This window comes from Diachasma alloeum, unplaced genomic scaffold, assembly GCF_001412515.2.
Source record: "Diachasma alloeum isolate Michigan unplaced genomic scaffold, Dall2.0 Dall_scaffold_00442, whole genome shotgun sequence".
Lineage (NCBI taxonomy): Eukaryota > Metazoa > Arthropoda > Insecta > Hymenoptera > Braconidae > Diachasma > Diachasma alloeum.
This window is the reverse complement of record NW_021680581.1, coordinates 120,641-127,871: the sequence shown is the minus strand read 5'-3', so window position 1 is coordinate 127,871 and position 7,231 is coordinate 120,641.

Sequence of the window (7,231 nt, the reverse complement as noted above, 5' to 3'; positions counted from 1 at the left end):
TGGTTCAGGCAGCGAAAATCTATCACCATTCTCCATCGGTTCTTTCCCTTCGAATCCGCCTTCTTAGGGACGATCCACAAGGGAGAATTATAAGGTGAAATTGAAGGTCGAATGATCCCTTGCTCTTCCAGAGCTCTGCATTGCTTCTTAATTTCATCCCTGTGATGATTTGGAAACTTATACTGCCGTTTGTGCACTGGTTTGGCATCGACTGTACGGATCTTGCATTTAAAATGTTTTGCTTTTCCTAGTTTATCCCCAGGAAGATGGAAAACGTCATCATATGCAGTCACCAGTTCAATAACTTTCTTTTTCTCAAAATGGTTGAGATCTTGGTCAGGAAGCGTTCGGAGGATCTCAGCTGTCCTCTGGTGAATATCTTCGATCTCATCGGAAGAAAGGGCCATGCTGCACACAGCAGGGTCAGTACCTGGACCGTCCATTTCTTCTTCAAATGGTTCGATACGCTGGGGAGGAATAGTTAGTTCAATTGGGTCTTCGGTGGTATTGATGGCAACTACACAGGCTATCCCATCTGAGACTGTGACGACACTCTGACCTAAAAATATTCCTGTCGAGGTGTCAACTTCGGGAAGGTAGCCAACGGCGAGGTCGAAATTTTCAATTGGAATTCCTATAACCATCCTAGTTCTAGCCGGGACTATTGTTGGCCCGTATGATCGATGGTACTCATACCAGTGAATGGGAAGGTTCGGCCTTTTCGGTGTCGTTATGGTCCTTTGGAGATACCTGATGTCAACTTTCTCCTTTTTCAGGAATTCCAGACCTAGAAGACCCGATCCTTTCACTGGCAGCTTGCAATCAACTGTGTGAAAGGGAGCAGATGCCCCAAGGATTTTCAGGTAAATGAATCCACAGGTTGGTAGGGCGTCTTCAGTGACCCCCGTTAGGTACTGGACAATTGGTGACCAGATCCTTGCGCCTGGTTTGATGGCTCTTCTTTCGATGAGATTAATCTCTGCTCCTGTATCGATCAGAAACTGATGACTTCTCCCAATTAGATTTCTTACTCGGAGGTTTATTCGAGGTCCAACCCCGGTAAGTGATATTCTGCATTCTCTTTTTGTGTCACATTCAGGTAGGCAAAGATGTAGTGGTTGTAATGNAATTAGATTTCTTACTTGGAGGTTTATTCGAGGTCCAACCCCGGTAAGTGATATTCTGCATTCTCTTTTTGTGTCACATTCAGGTAGGCAAAGGTGTAGTGGTTGTAATGGGGCAATGTTGAAGGTGATGGTTTTTGTATTGAAGGAGATGTGAGCCTTTAATTTATTCAATATGTCATCTCCCACGATTGCGCCATACCCGCCAGGTTGATGCCTGATGACATGAAATTTGACGTATACCTTTGGATGGAGGGGTAGCCTTACTGTGCCCAAGAAATCCATCATGTCATTTGAAAGGCCAACAATTTTGCTGGTTTCGTTTCGATCTACAATGACATCAAAGTTTAAAGATTGGATAGAAATTAGGTTTATAGAAGCTCCCGTATCGACTAGGGCAGAGATTCCATCACAGTTCAGATAGGGCCCTTTTATACAAATTTGGGGGCCCCTTTTCGAACTCCAAAAGACTACTTCTCTTATTGACCTTTCTGGTGAGTGCTGGTCAGGGTGTGGTCGTGTTGTCGTCGCACTCGTTTGATGAGCCAGATACTCGTTTAAAGCTTGGATGGAAAATTCGCCAGTTGAAGATGGTGGTTGGACTTGATTCACGGTGTTTTTCTGCTGAATATTCCCTTTTCCTCGTTCCCTTGAAGACTCTCGTGAAGTAGGAGGCATCGCTGCTTGTTGTTTCAGACTCTTCATCTCGATCACAAGACTCTGGAGTAAATTTATGATTTCCCCCAGTTCGTCCTTCTTTTCTCTCTGAGAGATCTGCTCCACAGGATGACGTGACGTCCCCGCCAAGATGGCTGCGAATTGTTGAATTTGACTGTCGTCAACTGATGCATCTTCACTAGTAGTCTGAGGATAGGCACAGTTTTCTGTACAATTCCGTTGATAGATCAGAGGTTCTAGGTCAAGATTTGCGCCAGAACCAGGTGGAACTCCTGCCATGACAACTGAGTTAGGGTTCCTAGGGGGAGCTAGTTGAGAATGTTGACTTTGGATCCCATTTGGTGGTGTGACTAGAGGCTTTCTGCGAGGAATATACTCATTAAGAAGTGCAGTAACCAAATCGTTATTTGATTTTTGGGTCTTTTGCCCATAACCATTCTGAAATCCGGGATTTCCGTAGCTTCGGCTAGGAGTTGGTGCTGAACCCAAGGTATTGTTGTAATATCCCTGATACTGTTGATGCACTGGGTATCTCTGGTGCTGCTGATGTTGATGTTCGTATCCATTAGGTCCATTGTTGATCGTCATATTTGACCAAACATTGTTGACCCCGACTGATGGATAATCAGTTACGTACCGGAATTGATGATTGTTGGGTATCTCTGGAGCTGGCAGCGTCATTGTGGACCGAAATCCATCTGTGTCTAGTATTTTGAGTACGTCAGAGACCTTTTTGACTTTTTGGCGCCGCATTGCATCTTTTACTGCTGGAGATGCATATTCTTTGCATGTGGATAGTGCCTCTTGATGCATCAAGTCCTCAAAAGCACTTTTGCGAGGTGCCGGTTCGCCTTCGACTATTCTTAACCCAAATTGAACCGAAGCTGCCGTTCTTTCCAAATAACATTCCAGGGGTTCTTCAGCATATTTAACTAACCCACGGACTTTGTTAAGATAGAACAGAAAATTATATTGACCTCGGAATCTTTTGACAAGAATTTTTAGGATATCTTCTACTGAATTCAAAGTCTTATTAGCAACGGCAAATTTTGCGGGAGGCAGAAGCCGTTTCAGAATTTGTAGAATATATTCTTCCTTCCTACCATCCTCAGTGGGTATTGATAATAGATTGCATCTAACCGCGTACTCAAATTCATCTAGGGTTGCGTGATCAGAGGTACCCGAAAAAATGGGTATACTACTAGCAATGTCGCGCGCTTTAATGTAATCTTCATAATTACCCGCAAATTGTCCAACAACATTTGAATCGCCGGTGTAATCAATATTTATAGAATTATTCGCCATCGGGAAATAATTCTCGAGAAGAACGTGGAACACTCGTGAAAGTAGAATTTTGAAAAGGATAAACAAAAGAAAGAATGTTAAAAGTAGAAATATATTTTAAAAAATTGATTTTCACAAGATTTATGCAATAATGAAAATTATCGACATTCAGATTTTTTTGGGGGATGAAGAATGATTAATAGTTTTCCGATCGTGATGGGAAAATTAAACTCTCTTTCTCAAGGTAAGGAAAGAGTCTACCTCTAAAATCTGTAGGAGTTTGAGTTAACAGTAATCAAAAATCAAGATCTCAGATTCGTTTGGATGAAAAGGAATTTATATGTGAACCGAGTAAATTCCTGATAATTAGGCGGTAAGAGTGAAAGGAAGCCTAGGACGTCCTACCGACTGCGCCATGAAAATTCTAGCTGTTATGTCCGGAGACGTGTCAGCGTCGAAGGACACCTTTTGGAGGAAAAAGTTGATTTCGGAAAATGATAGTCTAGAATTTTTTTTTATATTAAAATACAGAACAGCTAACTTTATAATTAGTGTTCATATTTGAATTTTAATTTAGATGACGCTAGGTGAAGTTTATCACTCTTACCTTGATTGGAGCTATTAACGTAAAAGATCAAAAAGGGATAATTCGGAGATGAGGAATAGTCAAATGATTCCGAGATAAAACAAATTCTTGGTTTAAAAGTAAGCTTCTATAATTTTCTTTTATCTTGTTGAAATTTACAAGAAATGAATTTTATATTCTTTTACAATATTGGGACAAATCTATAAATAAAGATTGATTTCTTTAAAGTAATAGTTAACGAATTGTATTATCCCTGGAAGGTTCTTTGTAGATTCCGATGGTTTCTTAATTTGGATTTTGAATAAGTTGGAAATAATTATTTCTGGCCTTACAGTTGATGCTATTTTTTTTGTGAGATTAATCCTTAGTTGTAAGCGCGGATCCTTCAGTGAGACACAGATTTTTCTCCACCAGAATTAAAGTCTTCTCTAGTTCTATTATGGATACTTGCTATAGAATCACTTTCACCCACTCTTTTATTTTAAATTTCGGCAAAGTTAAGGGTGAGAATGTCCACAATCATGGAAAACTGGTTAATTAGTCCTCTTACAATGCAAGAAACACTACTATTTTCGACTTAAGGATGCAGTATCCCTGTGCAACTTCCTTTCGCTCAGCTATGAGCTATATTCTATAACTACCACTCCCGATAACGGTTTTTCACGCGAGTTATGGGTAGCGGGGATCGAAAGAGGCAGATCGATTTCATCAGTAATTTCCACCAAGTCAAATCAACGCTCCGACGATTGCTTCTAGACTGGCTTGTAATTCTGATTTTGGGGAGTGAGTCGGTTCTTGGTGGATACACGATTCGGTTTTTGATTGGTGGAAATAATGGCGTGATTTTCCCACTTTTTATTCCTTGAGGGAATTGACCTGTCGAGTCAGTAATTTTGGCAGCGCTGGGTTTCGCGGGTGGAGTTCATTGCCCGGAAAGTGTCGCTCTGTTGAAATAGAGAGTGCACTTTTTTTTATAATTTTGCGAATTTAACATTCCGCATTGATGATGGCTTGGAGTGTTGAGAATAAAAATCAAATCACAATTAATACTCATTTTATGAATATTTTTGGATATTACACAACTATAACGTAGTGAGGAATTCGAAAATTGGGCTTGAATGTGGCTAGCGGGATTCCCTGCCATGCCTTTTTTCATCCGAACGAATGACGTTTTCGTGTGAAGTTGGACACAAACAAGAAAAGACAAAAGGAAAGACGAGCATAATCTGATAAAGTGACAGCTAAGAAAAAAAATCATTTCATCATTATCACGTTATTGGACGAACCAATAAATAATGGAAAACTTTGCGGATGGTAAGAATTATTAATCTTTTCTCGACTATTCATCCATCATGATAACGAAGTTTACAATAATTATGTCAGCAGCTTTCAACGATGGATGGAATGCAGCACTCATTCGAGCTCTGGATGATTATGAGAAAAGAGAGAAAAAAATGAAAGAAGAGAAAAAGCCCTTTGAAGCTATCAAAGGAAGTGCAAAGTTAGAGATAACAATGCTAAATGTTAGATAGAATTGAAATCAATTCATTCAGAAATTATTAATCGACGTTGTTCTATTTATTTTAGCAACAAAAGAAACGCTTGTGTCAAAAATGTTAAGAAACGCTAATAATTTCAGTGACCAAAAAAAAGGGAGGGGGAAAGGATTAATTTTGAACTGATAGATACTGAAAAAAAAATATCGGTTGTGAAAGAAAAATATCTATTCAATAATAAATAAAATAAATTACATTGAAAATTTTTCTCAATAAATCTCTCACATTAAAGTGTCCATCAGAATGCACCTTTCACAAGAATTGATGGTATTATTCAAAATATAAAAAAAATGATTCGAATTATTTCAGTAAATGGTTTTCTGCAGATTTAAAAATTCAATTGATGAAGGTCATTGGATAGATCTTTTCGTGCTTACAACTTGAACAATGAGTCTTCACAATCATATAATTGATATAAATCTCGCATAACTTATTCAACATAAAATTGTATTGACTCTCTACGAATACACTGATCTTACACATCAACCAACACCATTTTCTCTTGATCATTTCCATACATATATGAAGCCACTCAGTGGTATTCATCCAATAGAATGGTTTTTCATCGTATTTTCATCATAAGTTCCTACAAATTTGCCAACCAATATCTACATTATTTTTATTTCTCCCAAGATTTCAGAGGTGGAATGGGAAGAAAAACGAAATTTTGCATTACCAAATAAAACAAATCAATTTGTTTGAAACATCTCATAATCTAGAAGAAATATAGAACTTTTTTTCGAGATCATTTTTTTTAAGCAGAATGATATCTAGAATACTAACAAGGTCTCTTGAAAATTTTCCTATCTATCATAGATCAAAATTTGATTTAAAAATACATCCATCATAGAATCATCTCCAGATTCTCCTGTCAATGAGTCTTTCTACAATATCTCAAGATATAAGCGAATGAGCGACTGCTTGCTGAGGTCTTTTTTTATAGAACAAAATGAGTTCGGCAAAAATGGTGATCACAAAAATTGATTTATCTCCTGTGTTGTCCTTACGACAGTTTTCTCTTGTTGACAGTTTCGTCTCTTTTTTTCTGTACCTGAAAGGAGAGATCATGAAGATGGGATGAATGCAATTCTCGAGAATATTCAACAATAAGTGCATGAAGTTATCACTTGAGTACTCCAACAACCCAAGAGGATAACTCATGGATGCAGCGACAAGCACAGAAAATTGGAAAGGAAATTCGTTTGACGGAGTTGAATATCTACGAAAGAAATTATGCGATTGAGCCCATCTCCGACATTGACCGTTGCTATCATGAGAAGAAGATTATTTGCAAATTTCAAGTTGTTATCTCAATTTTTGCGAGGGCTAGAGCGCGTACATGGATTTTAATGAAAAATCAGAAAAGCGGAAATATCTCAAAAACTTTGTGGGGATGGATATACATGTTTTTATTGATCTAGATGGAGGGGGGGGGTTCAGTTGCGCGCGCTTTTGTGCGTAGACGCTCTTCTGTGTGGCTCCGTTTTGGCAGCCTTTTTTTAAGTGTTATCATCAGTATTAGGTTAGTGTGGACAGTGTTTATATTTGTTTTGACTGTTTGTCGCCTCCCGAAATGATAAGTCTGACTTTCTGGCGAGTTTTTTCGACTTTTTTTGGTGCTTTTCGTTTGTGTCTCGGCCTTTGAGGTTATTGGTGTGCAGTATGTGGGGCCGTAGTATATGGCAGTGCGAGATTGTCCTCTGTCATGAGTATGTGTGACCAAGTGTCTACCGCCAGCGACACTCCGGTAACTCTGCGAACTCAAGTGCCGTCCAGATCTCTACCGATAACATCAAGCCCTGTTATTTCCACGGTAGCTGAGAACTTTGCCAGTGACGTTTCACCAATCCCCCCTCGTGCTCCAAGTGACCTACTTAAGCGTCTTATGTCAAACCGGGCGGTGACCTCTGATTCGGATTTTTTGGATTCTGGTGACTCGACCTTTAGTGAAGAATCCCCGAATAGTACTACTAGCCCATCAAATTCGCCTGTACAAAAACCTA